General features: G+C 37.9%; 1 pseudogene; it reads left to right on the top strand.

Annotated features, from left to right (window-relative positions):
* Positions 1-15786, top strand: part of LOC148737145 (uncharacterized) — a 50027-nt pseudogene that overhangs the window by 29557 nt on the left and 4684 nt on the right.

The following is a 15786-nucleotide window of genomic DNA, read 5'->3' as shown; positions in this document are numbered from 1 at the left end:
CAAAAATTAATTTTCGTTGAAATGTTGGTGTTTCCCTATCGGAAGTATAGCCTGGTTATACACTCCTCGTTTAATACTTTATTTGTCGATTTTAAATTTTTTACCGCTTAATTTGGTGTCACTGCGCCGTACCGTTCGCGATCACCCCTGACACGTGAATACTTTATTTTGGCAGTATGACACGTTCGTAAGTTTTAGACACGAGGTTCCATTTCATTCCATCTGATTCTTCCTTCAAGAATGCGTGACATTTCGGGGATACCATGCAGTGTATAGGGAGCGGTTGGTGAGAAATGATGGGTTTCGGGCAGGCGTTTTATTCCACTTCCTCCCTTCCCCGCGCTTTCAAATGGCGACCGAATATTCGCAGCGCTGAGTCTCGCGCTTGTAGACGCAAACTATCTAGCAAGCTAGAGGCTGTCAGAATAATTGCTGTACACTGTCTGCTATCACTTTGAGGAGATGTTTCACCTTTAATTCTAGATCCTTCTGGTTCTTCCTTTTCATTCGTTACAGTAATCATGAGAAATATTCTAACTATTATCGATGCACTGTGAAACGCATGCATAAATAATTAAGTCTATCTTGTGTTTTACCTGGAATGACTTTGATACTGACCGCCAATAAACGTTGTAGATGCTATGCAATTACTATGGAAACACTCACAATGACTTTCTCATATTTCGATTATCGCCCATATCCATTGAGGCCAAGAGAAGATTTCGAATTTAGTCAAAGGACTTCTAATGTTTATTGGATGTGTAGACGTTTTATCTTGAACAAGGTTAACTGACATGAATAATAAGAATGGGTAATATTGTTATACAAAGCAACTTTGAGAATAATTATGGAAATTTCTATTTTAAAAATTAATGTGAAAAAGTCGGGACTTAAAGACTACATTATTAAAAAAAAACAAGATAAACTTCAGTTATGAGGTTTTCTGAGCGGCAACACTCGATTAGGTCTGTACGTAGGTTTTTCGAAGTTCTTATCACAACTGTAATATGATAAAAAAAGTGTTTACTGCGGTGAAATTATAAGTTTCGTTTTATGTCTTTCACAAGACTGATTCATTAACGATCTGCTGATAAAAACTTTGTCGGTTGCAAAATTTGGAGAAATAAAACTCAAGACGTAGATGATTTGCATAGAAAAACATAAGCAATGTTTAGCAAACTTACAAAGTGAGGATGCATCATCCGGCAAAAAGTATATTAAATCATGAGATCTCAAAAAGTAGCCTATTCTTTCGAAAATTGTCTTCATATGGGCTTGAGGCTCCCAATCTTACTGTTGCTTGGTAACCTGACAGATCAGCTGACATGTTCCAGCAAAATTAAAAGACATTAAGAAATTGGGATGTGGACCAAATAATAAAACAAACAAAAAAAAACACAAACACACAAAAAATGAATTAAGCAAGTTTTAACTGTAGAATTTGCTAATCTGATAAGATGAGTACGAGTTAAAAAAAAAGTTGTTTACCATCATCACGTAGTGATATAAAACAATCCTCCACGTAGAGTTTCATTATTAAATAATTTTCAATGCACAATGAAGCGAGGAATATCTATAGCCGTTCAAAGGTCTTTTCAAAATTATTTATGCAATATCTAAACCTTTTATCTTTTAAACAAGTTGAGTTTTTGTGGTAGATATTATTTTAGAAACCAGAATTCGGTTTGGCAATGTATGCCACTCTGCAGTAAATGGTTTGAACCCGGGGGTAACATGTGAAGGTGTAGTCTGATCGTCCGGGTGAGTGTAGTCCTGAGAAGGACTGTTGTCGGTGGCAGTGACTGACGTTTCGACAACCTGTGCGGAAGTCATCATCAGAGTCAAGTGAGTGATTGTTGTCAGTAGAATGAACAACTGGAATAAGAACATTCTACTGACAACAATCACTCACTTGACTCTGATGATGACTTCCGCACAGGTTGTCGAAACGTCAGTCACTGCCACCGACAACAGTCCTTCTCAGGACTACACTCACCCGGACGATCAGACTACACCTTCACACGTATGCCACTCTCTCTATGGGCGATCCTCTCGAATTCCCGTCGAAAGAAAGTTTTCTTTTTTAGTTTGGTTGTTCTCCAATCCTACTTTTTCGTGTCTCTGCAAGCTAAAATTGATTTCTGGCAAGACCACCCGTGTGAACAGCGATCTAAAGTGTCGAGCGCGCTCATGAAATTCTCTCTTGATACAAGTTAAAAGATGCACCTAGTCATTTCACAAACAAAATATGGAAACTTCACTTGGAACCAGGGGAAAACCTTCTCTTCGAAATTAATTTGCATATCAAAAACTCACTTAATTGTACGAAAGAATACTTAAAATGCAGGTGCAAATCAGGCTAAAAATAACTCAGTGCGAATGACACTTAACAAAAGGGTCTACCTCATTGAAGCCATGATCTCTAAAATTGTCTTTTAAAATCCCTCTCTGGTCAAAATACCACAGAGGTATCAATTTGAATCTTAAAAAAAAAAAAAAAAAAAAAAAAAAAACCTTTTCATGCGCTTGCATTTTCACAAAGTTTTGTCAATTTATGCTGCTAATAAGATAAGAAGCCTCCCTAGAGATAGTGAGTGAAAGATATAAATAGCTGCCTGAAGAGAAAACTAACCAAAGTAACTGTTTCAGTAGACATTAACAATTAATCTCACAGCCTCTCTGTGACGGGCGGTGAAACATCTTTTATATATCACGGCCAAATGTTATTGGTTAACACGTTTCTAGGGTAGCGTAGCCTTATATTGGTGGTACATCTCTGTCAACAAACTGCTGTTAAGCTCCTCAGTTTGCTTAACAGCTTCAAAACATCGAAAGGATTTCTCTTCTGCTGTTTTTTGGCAGACATGAGAGTTTCTCCCCACTTGTTCCTTATCTCTGTGGTGCTTCCCTTCGGACAATTTCAGTTCTGCCCAGATGGTATATTTTAAAGCTTGCATTTTTTTTACAAGAAACGTTTGTTTTTCTGCTCTTAATTCTTCAGCTATGCAACTTATTAAAAAAAAAAAATGGAAACGCACATTTTCCAGGACTAAAATTCTCGTTTATAGAGGCTTAACTAACAAGATGGCTACATTCCATAAGTAGTAGAGAGTACTACTTATGCAATGTACTCTCTCGCAGTAGAGAGCACATTGCATAATGTACAATGTACACTCTCGCAGTAGAGAGCACATTACTACTCTCTCGCAGTAGAGTGCGCTTTTGCATAAATAGCGCTCTCTACTGCTAGGATCGTGCATCATACGTATCTAATACCGCAGTTCAAAGTATATGAACTTCATATATACATTGCATCTGATTTATCATCACGGGTTTATTACGAATCAACTTAACGGCCTGCTCCCAATTGGCTTGTTAGCTCAATTGGTAGAGCGCTGCACTAGTATCGCAGAGGTCAGTGGTTCGAATCCCTTACAGGCCTGATTTTTTTCAGGTCTGATTTTCGCTATTGCATAAATAGCGCTCTCTACTGCGATGATCGTGCATCATACGTATCAAATACCGCAGTTCAAAATGTATGAACTTCATATATACATTGTATCTGGTTTGTCATCACGGGTTTATTACGAATCAACTTAACGACCTGCTCCCACTTGGCTTGTTAGCTCAATTGGTAGAGCGCTGCACTAGTATCGCAGAGGTCAGTGGTTCGAATCCCGTACATACCTGATTTTTTTCAGGTCTGATTTTCGCTATTGCATAAATAGCGCTCTCTACTGCGAGGATCGTGCATCATACGTATCTATAACCGCAGTTCAAAATATATGAACTTCATATATACATTGTATAAGATGGCTACTGAAACTCATCTTCCATTTTAATGCGCTGTCACCTTCTGTTCGCTCAAAAATGTTCTAGATTCTTTTTTTTACAATATGCGAACGTGAGTCTGCAAAGCTTTTAGTTATGACCGAACAATGTCTGCAGATACCAAATTGGTTATCTTTTTTACAGCTTATGCCCTCGAATTCTTTTGAGACACTCTAAGGTCCATTTAAGTTTTATCAAGGCTATCCAAAACTAATGAACATATTTTCGCAAATTCCATATATTTGTTTGGTGCTCGCACGAACCCAAGGAAGAGCCTATAGTTAGCCTCGCACTTAGGGAAATAGAAATTGTTATATTAACTAGTTGGAAAGGAAATTTTTTCAATTCGAAAAATTGCCTCCCTTCTTTTGACAATCTCCTGTGGAATAACGACCTCTCTTTTGTACATAATTAGTCGCTGGTGTCATATTTAGTTGACATCATTTGTTTTTATTTGAAGAAAACTTTTGTAGTAAAATTTATACACGTCATAAACATATTTCCGACATGTGTTAAACATATACCAATCGGCATTCGAGGCATATGGTTTTCAATCGTCGTAGCAACCTTCCTGCGTTATGTATTACGCAGTCTTTGGAAGCCTAATGAGTAAGTTTTTTTTTTTCAAAGGTAATAAAAACAGAGAGAAAATTGTTAAATGCAGACAGAGCAATTAAGTTTCCAATAATGCAAACGGAACTAAGTGCAAATGGGCGGAAATATGAGAACTCCGGATCCTCACTTGACAGGTGGCTATACTAAGAGATGAACGACGTGGATGTCTAACCATGAACACATTGAAATTGGTTATATTTCACAACTCTTTATTAGTGCATTTTCATAATTGAATTAAAATCCATGCACAATGAAGCAACGGGAAGATTTTTACTTCAATAGCGGTTTCCAAGGGTTTTTTTGGATATTAATCCACCGTGGACAAGTTTTATCGAAGTGAGGCTTAATTGATATGGACAATGAGAAAAACAAAACAAAACTAAAACGGAATAAAGATCTTAACGTAAAATCGAGAATTTGATCGTGCTTGGCGCGTGTATATCGTTCAATGGATGCACCTCTTATCATAAGGTTTTATGACAAAATAATCAATTCAACAACACTCAATAATTCTTACTATTTCATGGAAGAGTAACGAAAGTTTAGTTTCCTCGTTGCGGCCTTAACTCGTCCCGCGTTTATGAATAAAATATTGTTAACTTCAAACTTATTTTCGTCCGTTTACAGAGCTAACATATCATGGTTTTTTTTTTTTTTAAGCAAATATTTACTTTTGAAATTGAGCTTCAAAAGGATGTATCTCAATCGGGATGAAACATAGAAAAAATTCTTGAGAGCTTTGAAACCACTCGGCTAAGCCAAACAGGAACTTGCCAGCTGAAGAGAAGTGCACACGTCGTGTTCCGGCCATGCATACGTAGAGATGTAGACCATGGTGGCCCATTAGGAGTTGGCAGGACTTGCAATTACCGCGCGCATAATAACATTTAAGACGAGCGAGGAAAATAATATGATTTGTCGTAATGCATACAAGTTGGGAGTTCAAGACTGAAACTTCTTGCCTCTTATTATTTAGCATTGATGGAAGTTATCAAAGTTATCTGGATCAAATTTTCTTCGGAGTTTGGGTTCATTAAAACTACACTTTGTCGATATTATTTTTAACGACTGTGAAGCTATTTGTGTGAGGTGTCCCGCAGAAAGTGACCCAGATGAGAAAAACAAAAACAAAAAAAGAAAAAAAAGATATGTAATTTGTTTAATGTAAGCTGGTTCAGCAGAGGTTATCGTGAAAATTTTTTGCATTTATATAAAGGATAGAAAAAAAAACTCTTTTCGCTCTTGGAGATCATAAAATGGTTTCGGGATAAACCTTGAAAAGAATTGTCTTCGCTAACTCCTTTATTTCCTTCATCTTTTTCTCTTCTTTTTCTTTTTTTTCCTCCAAAACACAACAACCTACAGCACCTTCTTATATAGTTGCTTACAATCTTTCTAGAAGATTCTACAGGTCCACAACACGACTATTTTTAGTAAAATTACATCATAGAATTTTGTAGAATTTACGGTAAACAACTTGAGTTTCTATAAATAGAAGTCACGTGCTCATGTCGAAACCACTAGAACTTTCCTAAAGGACTAATCAAGAATGTTCTGGAAATCAAAGGATAATCGATAAACGTGCCAAATAACATGTCTTCTGTCCATACAATCCTTTTCTAAAGATCTTTTCTCTCGAAAAAAACTAAAGGATATATACATATATATATATTTAATTTGATCTTGGTATCTTACTGAATATGTCATAATTATCAAGGCAAGACCCAAGCGCTCGGAAAACGAGTTTAACAGCAACCTAGACCTTTAGAACCCATGACGCTATTTGACTTTTAATGATTTGAACTTTTAGATCAATGCCGTATATTAGCCTTTCCATCGACCCTGTTCTTCGTGAGAGAACGTCTTATTAACCACACCATAGCAAATATCAGTGTGATTGACAGGGACACCTGTGAATACCGTTGCTACCTGAACTATAACTGCGTCAGTGTTAACTTTTATTTTGGAGAAAATGGGGCAGAAGCACACAACTGTGAACTGAATAACTCAACTGCTAAAGAGTATGACGAGGATCTGGTACAAGCATCGAATTATGTGTACCATGGAACTAAGGTACATAGACGAGCTGTTAATTAAATGTCAATTGCACCTCTCTCTTTTTAAGCCATTCATGAGAGCTGAGGGATACTTTAATCCATTATTTGTTATTTTTACATAATTTTAACCACCTACTAGCGTCGTTACGGATTTTTTAAGAAATGACCAAAAACAAAAATCCTTTGAGCGCCTTGAGGACGGACACCTAACACCGTTATCAGAAGCGAGTACTTTGCCGTATTCATTTTAGAGCCATGCTCACCTGCCTTGAGTAAACAATTGAGCGCTGTTCTATTAGAGAAAGCACAACCACGCTTCTAATAAGAAAATTCTCGGGAGAAAAGATAACTGGAATGGTTATTTTAAGGCATTTCTGCAAAAGGCAGTTTTATTCCATTGGTTCGAAGCTTAAAAACAGTCGCAATAATTAGATCAATTTCATGGCCCGGGAGATGCTAAGAACAGGTAGAAAGATACAATTGAGCTATGACCGGGGTTCCTAGATGTTGTTCTTAGGGACGTCACTATACTCTTTAAATCCTATCTACAGGCATCCCTTCCCGATTCTCTTTTTCTTTTTGTATTCAAGTTCTCGGGGAGATGTAGGAGAATGTTGTTAAGGTATTGAATAATTACTTGTGACATCCCATTTCCTTTTTTTTTTTTTTTCTTTTTCTTTTAAAGAATTTTTGTGCTAAATCTCCATGCGGAAACCACGGCACCTGCCAGTCGGGATTCACAAGAAAACGATATCGATGCTTATGTGCGTCTGGGTTCACTGGCCACGATTGTGAAAAAGGCAAGACTTAAAATAATAAAAATTAATTTTGTATTTCATTGCAACATGGGAGCCTATTCCCTCGGATGGTTTATAATTCAAAATCGGCTCTACTTATGACGCGTAATTTCAATTTTCTTGCTCTTTCTTTAGAAAGGATCTCAAGCCAGCCCCATTATGTGTTTTCAAGCTGTAGTGTCACCCCAGCCTATTACAGGCATTCCGTGCCGGGAAAAGTGGAGCACAGAATGTTCCTCTCCAAAGCCTCGCATTTTTTGTTCTAACTTGCTTCTTCACACACCACAGGCGACAAATAGCATTGCACGTCATACATCCTCTCCCCCCACCCCCCCCCCCTAGTTCCTGCTGCGACCTCTGTAATTCAGTATTTTGACCAAAGGTCTATTGACTTTATTTTAGACGTCGACGAGTGTACTACAGATACCCACAACTGCAGCAATGAAAACGTCGTTTGCCAAAACACCGAGGGATCATTCAAGTGCATTTGTAAACGTGGATTCACCGGGGATATACATAACTGCACTGGTAATGAACATTGTAGAAACACAAGTTTTATAATCCTAATTATAACGTACTCCGACTATCACATCTAAGACATAAACGTTTCCACTAACACGACTTGATTAACAAGCCGTAGATCTGGTTTTGCATTGCACAGCTCCTCGTTCCCCTTCCCTCCTTCCTAGAGACAACAATGATAATGGGTACAATCCATTGATATTATCTAAACGGACCGCTGACCAGCCGCTGAGTAAAAACAGAACGGCGTGGGGTGGGGTGAGTGGGGCTATCGTCATAAGTTATTCGAATACATGCTTTAAGAACTTTAGGACTCTCCGTCTAAACAGTGAAAGCATGCTTCGTGGTACAGACTACCTTTATTTTATTCTCATAACTCTTTCCTTTAAATTAGAACTGGTATTAATTAGTAGTTATTGATGTATTTTTAAGCAGGGTACCCATATTACCTTTTGCTTGTCTTCTGTGGAATAAGATAAGGCGTCTTTTTTACCACAACCTTTTATTTATGTTCCATTTCACGCAATGAACACTGTACTTAGAATGTTTGTTCTATATCATTTTTGCTGTTCCCAAGAATGTATGCAAAATCATCGCTTTGCTGACTCTAACATATGATTTTCCGAAACAGTAACCAATGTCATTTATGTATGGTGTTAATAAGACTAGCCATGTGCAATTTTTAGTGTTTTCCACTTATAAGCTCCACATACAATTTTCAAGTGAGCCATGTTAGTTTCAGCTCTGACCTATTATCACTAAACCCTTTCCTTTTCATTTTCAGTTTTACTGTACATTTTTTTTCATACAAAGACATGAAAAAGGCCGGCTAAATAAGCTCCTCTCTGCTTCTAATTTGTTTGTTGCTTTCACCACACGCCTCTGCATGACTCCCTGTTGGCTAAATTAAAGAGAGAAATTTGAAAGACTGCTATGCAGGACACCTTTTCTTTTTCATTTCAGTTACCGAGCACAATTATATGTAAGTATGTAAAAATGTAAAAAGCACAAATATTTTTACAACTAAACTGTTTTGTTTTTGTGTGTGTGTGTGTGTGTGTGTGTGTGTGTGTGTGTATTCTACGCTATATATATATATATATATATATATATATATATATATATATATATATACATATACTTCCTTCTAGCAAAATGGTGGCTATTATAGCCAGCAACAAAGTCCATTGCAACACTGCTTGATGGTGTAACCATCCTTCCACTGAGCACTGGCATTCATGGGTCATTTCAGTCCTTAAGTTTTGATATTAGAATAGCTTTCGAATCTCTAGATTCAAATGGGAGCTTGTAGAAATTACAGATTTCCTTAAGTGAACAGTGAACAGTGAAATAGTGATGTCTCACTTTCTTTATTTACCGTTAACTTAGCTTCTCGAAAGGCTCTTGATGATTCCTTAGCTCTTCAAGTTCAGAACATACAGGCTAATAATTTGAAGTTTTAGATTCTTTGTCGGTATATTCTTTGTATGCAGTTGTTAATGTAAGTATGTCGTGTGAACTCCGTCGCTCTGTTGACGTTACCAGTGCCTCGTACAGCTTGTCCGGATCATTTGGAGCGTTTTGGGACATTTTTCTTTTTCATTAGACGTTGCAACTTCTCAACGTTTTGTTACGGGGCCATCAGTGGCTGGAATTTTCCTTAGGACATTGTCTCCATGGTTTCGTTGTCGTAGTGTTTGTGAAACCATGAAAGGTTACAAGAAAAGAGCTTTAAGCTTGAGGGAAAATTATAAACATCTTTGCAACTATATTGTTGGGCAATACTTTAAGGGTAGTGGTGATGTCATATCGGTTACCATGGCAGGACGTAAGGTCTACAAACAGACTCAAATTTTCAGTTATTGTAAATTATCTGAAAATCTAAGTCTGTGACCTACCATTTCTATTCATTTGTAGGAATCCTACCGAAATTCTTTAACTTCCCAGAAAGCATAACAAAAATTTATCTAGCAGATTTTAAGACCTCTTCTTTTACTTGTAATTGATTTTAAACGCGATACGTCCAAGTTAGGGAGATCTAAAGGAACTCACTTTAACTTTGTATACTCGATACGATTTCAATTTCCGCGCTAATGGAGCAATTCGTGAGTGCTCAGTGGTTACGCTTGTGAGGTAGAGAGTGGCTTTGTGACTGTTTCACTCAATTCAAGAGACTTGCGCCACTCCTATGAAATGGTTAAACAGAATACAGACTGTAAGCAGTGTAATGTTCTGATTGTAATCCTACCGAAAGTTGTCCTAGCCGAAGTTCTGAGACATTGCAAAGGATTATGGATATTTGTATGCGCCATGCTTTCCGGTTGTCATGGTGGATGAATAAAGACTGGTTTCGTTTTATAGTTTAATCTGGGTTACTGTGCGGCCATGCAAGTGACATCGTTACATTGGCGACGAGGATTCAATTCGTTTTGTGAGGTAGGGGATATTTTTGGAAGTCATTTGTGCGGAAAGCCTTGTCATTTTCTCAGAAGATGGTGGACAGTGGAACCAGTTCGAGTGCAACTTCAAGTTCACAGGCTTCGCCAGCTGCAGCGTTTGTTCCTCTTCTTGATGTGGCCAGCCTTCCTCCATTCAATCCAAAGGAAGTTCCGAAAACACTTGAAGTTCGCTGGAAGTTGTAGAAACGCTCGTTTAATCTGCATTTGGTGGCAAAAGATATTACGAAGGATGAACAGAAAACTGCATTGCTGTTGCATACTGGAGGGTTGAATTTACAGGAGCTTTATTACATGTTATTGACCGGTGTGGATATCAAGCCGTTCGCTGAGAGTATGGAGTTATTGGATAACTATTTCGCATCACAGTTGAATGTTCCATTCAAAAGGCATCAGTTTAGGCAAATGAAGCAGGCGTCAGGAGAGTCGATGGATCAGTTTGTTTGTCGGTTGAGGCAGAAAGAGATCTCCTGCGAGTTTGAAAATGTCGACGAGGCGATAAGAGATCAGCTTATTGAGAAATGAAAGGATCCAAGTCTTCGCCGTAAGTTCCTTGAGAAAGCAGATGTTACTCTGAAAGATTTAAAAGATTTTCCCCATGTGCAGGAAGTGGTGAACATGCAGGTCAAGGCTATTGATCAGTCATCCGGTCAGGTAAATGCTGTTTCCGGCCGATCTTATTGCAAAGGAAAAGGAAAAGGGACAGCACAAGGTAGGGGCAGAGGATATAGGCCCTGTACACCGTCCGGTGGTTCTCAGGAGACAAAAGTGAGAGGCTGTTTTAGCTGTAATTACACTGACCATATGGCACGCGACCCGATCTGTCCTGCCCGTGGCAAGAAATGTAATGCATGCGGCGAGATCAGACATTTTGCAGTCTGTTGCAAAACAATTTTAGTGTAAGTATCCGTGTAAGTATCCGTCAGTATGGAAAATGCGACAAGTCACTCCGCTACCAAAAAATACCGAGAAGGATATGAATAAGCAGTGTTTTCGACCTTTCACCTTTCTCCCAGCCTTAAACAACATCTATGAGAGGCTCCTTTCGTCGCAGTTACTCCATCATTTCCAGGGCCTTCTCTCTGATTTTCTCTCAGCCTACAGATAGTTTTATAGCTGCAATACGACGCTGTTACGCCTTGTTGAGGAGTGGAAGGAATGTCTAGATCGCGGGCAGCTTATAGCTGTTGTAATAATGGACTTATCAAAGGCTTTTGATAGCCTCCCCCACGATCTACTTATTGCTAAATTGCGAGCGTACGGCTTAGATACACAGGGTTGTGCTTTATTTAATGACTACCTTCAGCATAGGCAACAGAGGGTAAAAATTGGCGATGAGTTTTTCACGTGGGAGCATAATTACCGAGGTGCGCCACATGGAAGTGTCCTAGGACCCTTACTTTTTAACATATTCTTAAATGATATTTTCTATTTTATTACAAAGGTTAAGCTTAATGCATACGCTGATGATCAGCAATCGTATAGCTCGGATACGGATCACCTTGCCCTGTATGATAGGATGAATAGTGAACTATCGATTGTTGTCGATTGGTTTAGGAATAACGGTCTTATGGCCAATCCAAGTAAATTTTATTCTCTCATACTCGGAGAAACTGATCTTAATTTTTCATTTATAATTATAGTTGATGGGGTGAGAATCGAGCAGCATGATGATATAGATCTTCTAGGAATTAACATTGATTCAAAACTTAGTTTTTGGAAGCATGTATCCCATATATGCGATAGGGTCAATAACCAGTCTAGGGCCATTGGGCGTTTTGGAAAGCTTCTCTCTGGATCCACACGGTTACGTTTATACAAGGCATGTATATGATCTATCTTTCAGTACTGTAGTGCTGTATGGCATTATTGTGGAGCACGGAATTCTAATAAGCTAGAGATAGTAAATAAGCGAGTGCTTCGCCTAGTCCTCGGAGACAGATAAAGTTCGTATTCAGCTTTACTGAACAGGCTTGATATGGTATCACTAAAAGATAAAAGACTCCGGGACATATTAACTATGGTTTACAAAGGCTTTTACAACATGGCTCCTGGGTATATTACATCACTTCTAAAAGAGCGCAGTCAAAGTGCGAATGATTTAAGGGGTAAAAGGAAATTACAGATACCAACGGTGAAGATCACAACTTTTGGACTTCACTCTTTCAGGTATCTCGCTGCCTCTGCATGGAATAGCTTATCAGATGAACTAAGAATGTCGGACACTCTAGCCGCTTTTAAACGTACCATTAGGAGTTACATATGTAGTGGGGATTAGTATACAATTATTAGCATTTTTATAAGAGGTTTTATATGAGTCTTTCGATTTTAAACTTATTGTCATTTGTTTTGTAGTTATATGTTCGGAGATACTAGCACATCTAGTGCTAATCATTTATCCGAATGGAAATAAAGTTTATGTATGTATGTATGTATGTATGTATGTATGAATGTATGTATGTATGTATGTATGTATGTATGTATCGTCGTTTACATCGTTGATTACCAAATTGAGTACGCTAGAGGTCATGTCAGTTGTTCACCTGACCCAGAATAAAAGGTTACCGTTGAACCAAAAGATTGTCTCGTCCTTGATGTTGAGTTCGAACCTTTAATAGGCCTTACTTCACTTAGAACCTAACTAAGGACTAAATAAAAAATGGCAGTCACGATAATAAATAACCATAAAGTGAAACCGCTGGTCATGCAAAATGCGGGCAGGGCACAGGGAGCCCAGCCTTAGCAACAGAACGTCAATATTACAAGTCTTTTCTTTAACCTACGTACCAGTATGTTAATATCGTGTCAAGCAATAGCTTAGAAATTTAACCTTGCTTTACCACAAGAAGAAAAGCCCAATCAAACGGAAAATTTTTCAAAAGATAAGAATTCAACTGTTCTATTAACTTACTAAACCGAATTCTCGTAGGGATCGATAATTCCTAATTTCTAAATTCGATGACGTCACGGGAAAAGCAAGAATTAAATCCCCTGGTTCAATAGCCCCAGACGCTAAGTCAAAATTTTACGGTTTGCTCAACTCTCGACTTTTTTCACGCAGAATGGCTGGATATCATCAGTTACTCGTCAGCACTAAAGCGGAAAATGTAAATTAATGCAATAGCGCCTGGAAAAGCCCAAAGGAAGGGGAGAAAGGGCTTAAACTAGCCCAGTAGCATTGATAAATCTCGCTTTCCCGATTTAAAGAAGAAATAACTTAGAAATCCAAGAGTGGCTTTTTTAGAGGATGGTTTTATCTATAATTCAAACTTAAGAAGGGAAAGTTTAAAGAAGTATACTAGTAACCTTTGGACTGAAATGAGGAAAAGAAAGAACAGTTTTAGTTGAAGGCCTATTTCAAAAGCGATCTCTTTTAACAAAGAAGATCGACAACATTTCAATCCCAATCAGATGCGATGCTTGATAAACTTTCGGGGAAAAATATTTTCGTGACTAGCGGGTACACGTCCATTGAGAGACAAAGAATTGAATAACTGATCAAATAAAAAAGTTGTATATCAAATAACTTAATAATTGCAATAATGGTGAGTAGTTTTAAGGATCAATCTACAAGATTTTAACTGTTCCATGTCCTTTTTGTAGATGCAAATTTACCTCTAATGAAAGAAAAAAGCTAAAAACAATTATGGTTATAACGATGTAGATAACTTAACTCTTCCCTTTCAGCTTTCAAGGCCGTTTTTACAAACCTCAACACCAGTGGAAGAATTGGTCCAACAACGCTAGGCAGTCACTACACAGGACATGATCATGACGGGCAAGTCACACTGTCCAGCGGCGTTCAACAGTGGACTGTGCCGTACACTGGTGACTACAGAATAGAAGCAATAGCAGCAGCAGGGGGGTACGATATACGCGCTAAAAGTATTCAGTACCGAGGAAGAGGAGCAAGAATGATTGGAACGTTCCGCTTAAACAAGGGTGAAGTCATTCAGATACTTGTTGGTCAAGAAGGAGGAATAAACACGCACGAGGACTCTTCTGGAGGTGGTGGAGGAACGTTTGTGGTGAGAGGAGCCGACACACCTTTGATAATAGCTGGAGGCGGAGGAGGGACAGAATCTGCTCAGTCAAGACATGAAGGATGTGACGCCAGCACAAACACAACAGGGAATCCTGGATACAAATCATGGTCAGGGGGAAGCAATGGACATGGTGCACAGACTGCTGATGATGGATATTCAGGTAAGGGTATATCGTGATGACTCCTTACATCTCAGCTGTTCATTTAATGTTATATCATAATCATATTATAACGTGCGCTCTAATTGGCTTATAATTTATGAAAAATGGATGGTTGATAGAGATGGTTCAGGCTGACTTCATGAGTTCCGCGAAGTTTCAAAACTCTCAAGATTGTTTTCCCTTTAACCGTTTAGAGCTCTATTTGAAAAGAAAATGTGCTAAAATGATAATCGTTTCGAAAAACAATGAGCATGTAGCTCTTTAGGGCGACGGAATTAGTTTTGGAGTCGACGATACTTTATTTACCAAAGGCGATGCGTGAACGTGACTGAAAACAAAACTGAGTTTGTTTTACTTCAACTGAGGCTTCGTGACGTTGGGGGAATGTTATTTTATTTATTTATTTATTTATAGACTTCGCTAAAAACAATTTGGTTGGAGAGATCTCACAGAACTAATGTTCCAGCAACGAGACTCCTAGACAAGCAAAAAAAAAAAGAAAAAAAATTGCAATCGAGTAGTAGAAATTATATGATTAGAAACAGGTAATTAACAACAGAGTTTGGCTAGTAATGCAGAGACTCCTAAAAAAGCCAAAAAAAAAAAAACCGAAATTGCAATCGAGTAGTAGAAATTATATGATTGGAAACAGGTAATTAACAACAGAGTTTGGCTAATAATGCAGACACTCCTAAAAAGGCAAAAAAAAAAAAAAACAAAAGCAAAAAAAAAGAAATTGCAATCGAGTAGTAGGAATTATATGATTAGAAATGCAAAGAGTAGCAAAAAATAACGATAAAAACCGACGTTTCGGTGTCATCATGACGCCATTGTCAAGGAGAAATAAAAATGAACTTTGTGGCAAGGTGTAACACTAAATTAGCATAAATATGTTACGAGCTAATTAAACAAATACTTTTGCGCGAATTGAATCGCTTTGCACGTTCAGAGTGGGTTTTAAGTCTCTGATGAAAAGCATTTCGTTCACCAAATTGAACGAAATGCTTTTCATCAGAGACTTAAAACCCACTCTGAACGTGCAAAGCGATTCAATTCGCGCAAAAGTATTTGTTTAATTAGCTTGTAACATATTTATGCTAATTAAGTGTTACACCTTGCCACAAACTTCATTTTTATTTCTCCTTGACAATGGCGTCATGATGACACCGAAACGTCGGTTTTTATCGTTAGTTTTTGCTAATCTTTGCATTTCTAAATCTTTATTGATATATGATTAGAAACAGGTAATTAACAACAGTTTGGCTAGTAATGCAGTTAGTGGTCTGCTCATGAAATTTTAGG

The sequence above is a fragment of the Stylophora pistillata genome, chromosome 2 (assembly GCF_964205215.1).
Source record: "Stylophora pistillata chromosome 2, jaStyPist1.2, whole genome shotgun sequence".
Taxonomy (NCBI): domain Eukaryota; kingdom Metazoa; phylum Cnidaria; class Anthozoa; order Scleractinia; family Pocilloporidae; genus Stylophora; species Stylophora pistillata.
This window is presented reverse-complemented; position numbering and strand designations above follow the sequence as displayed.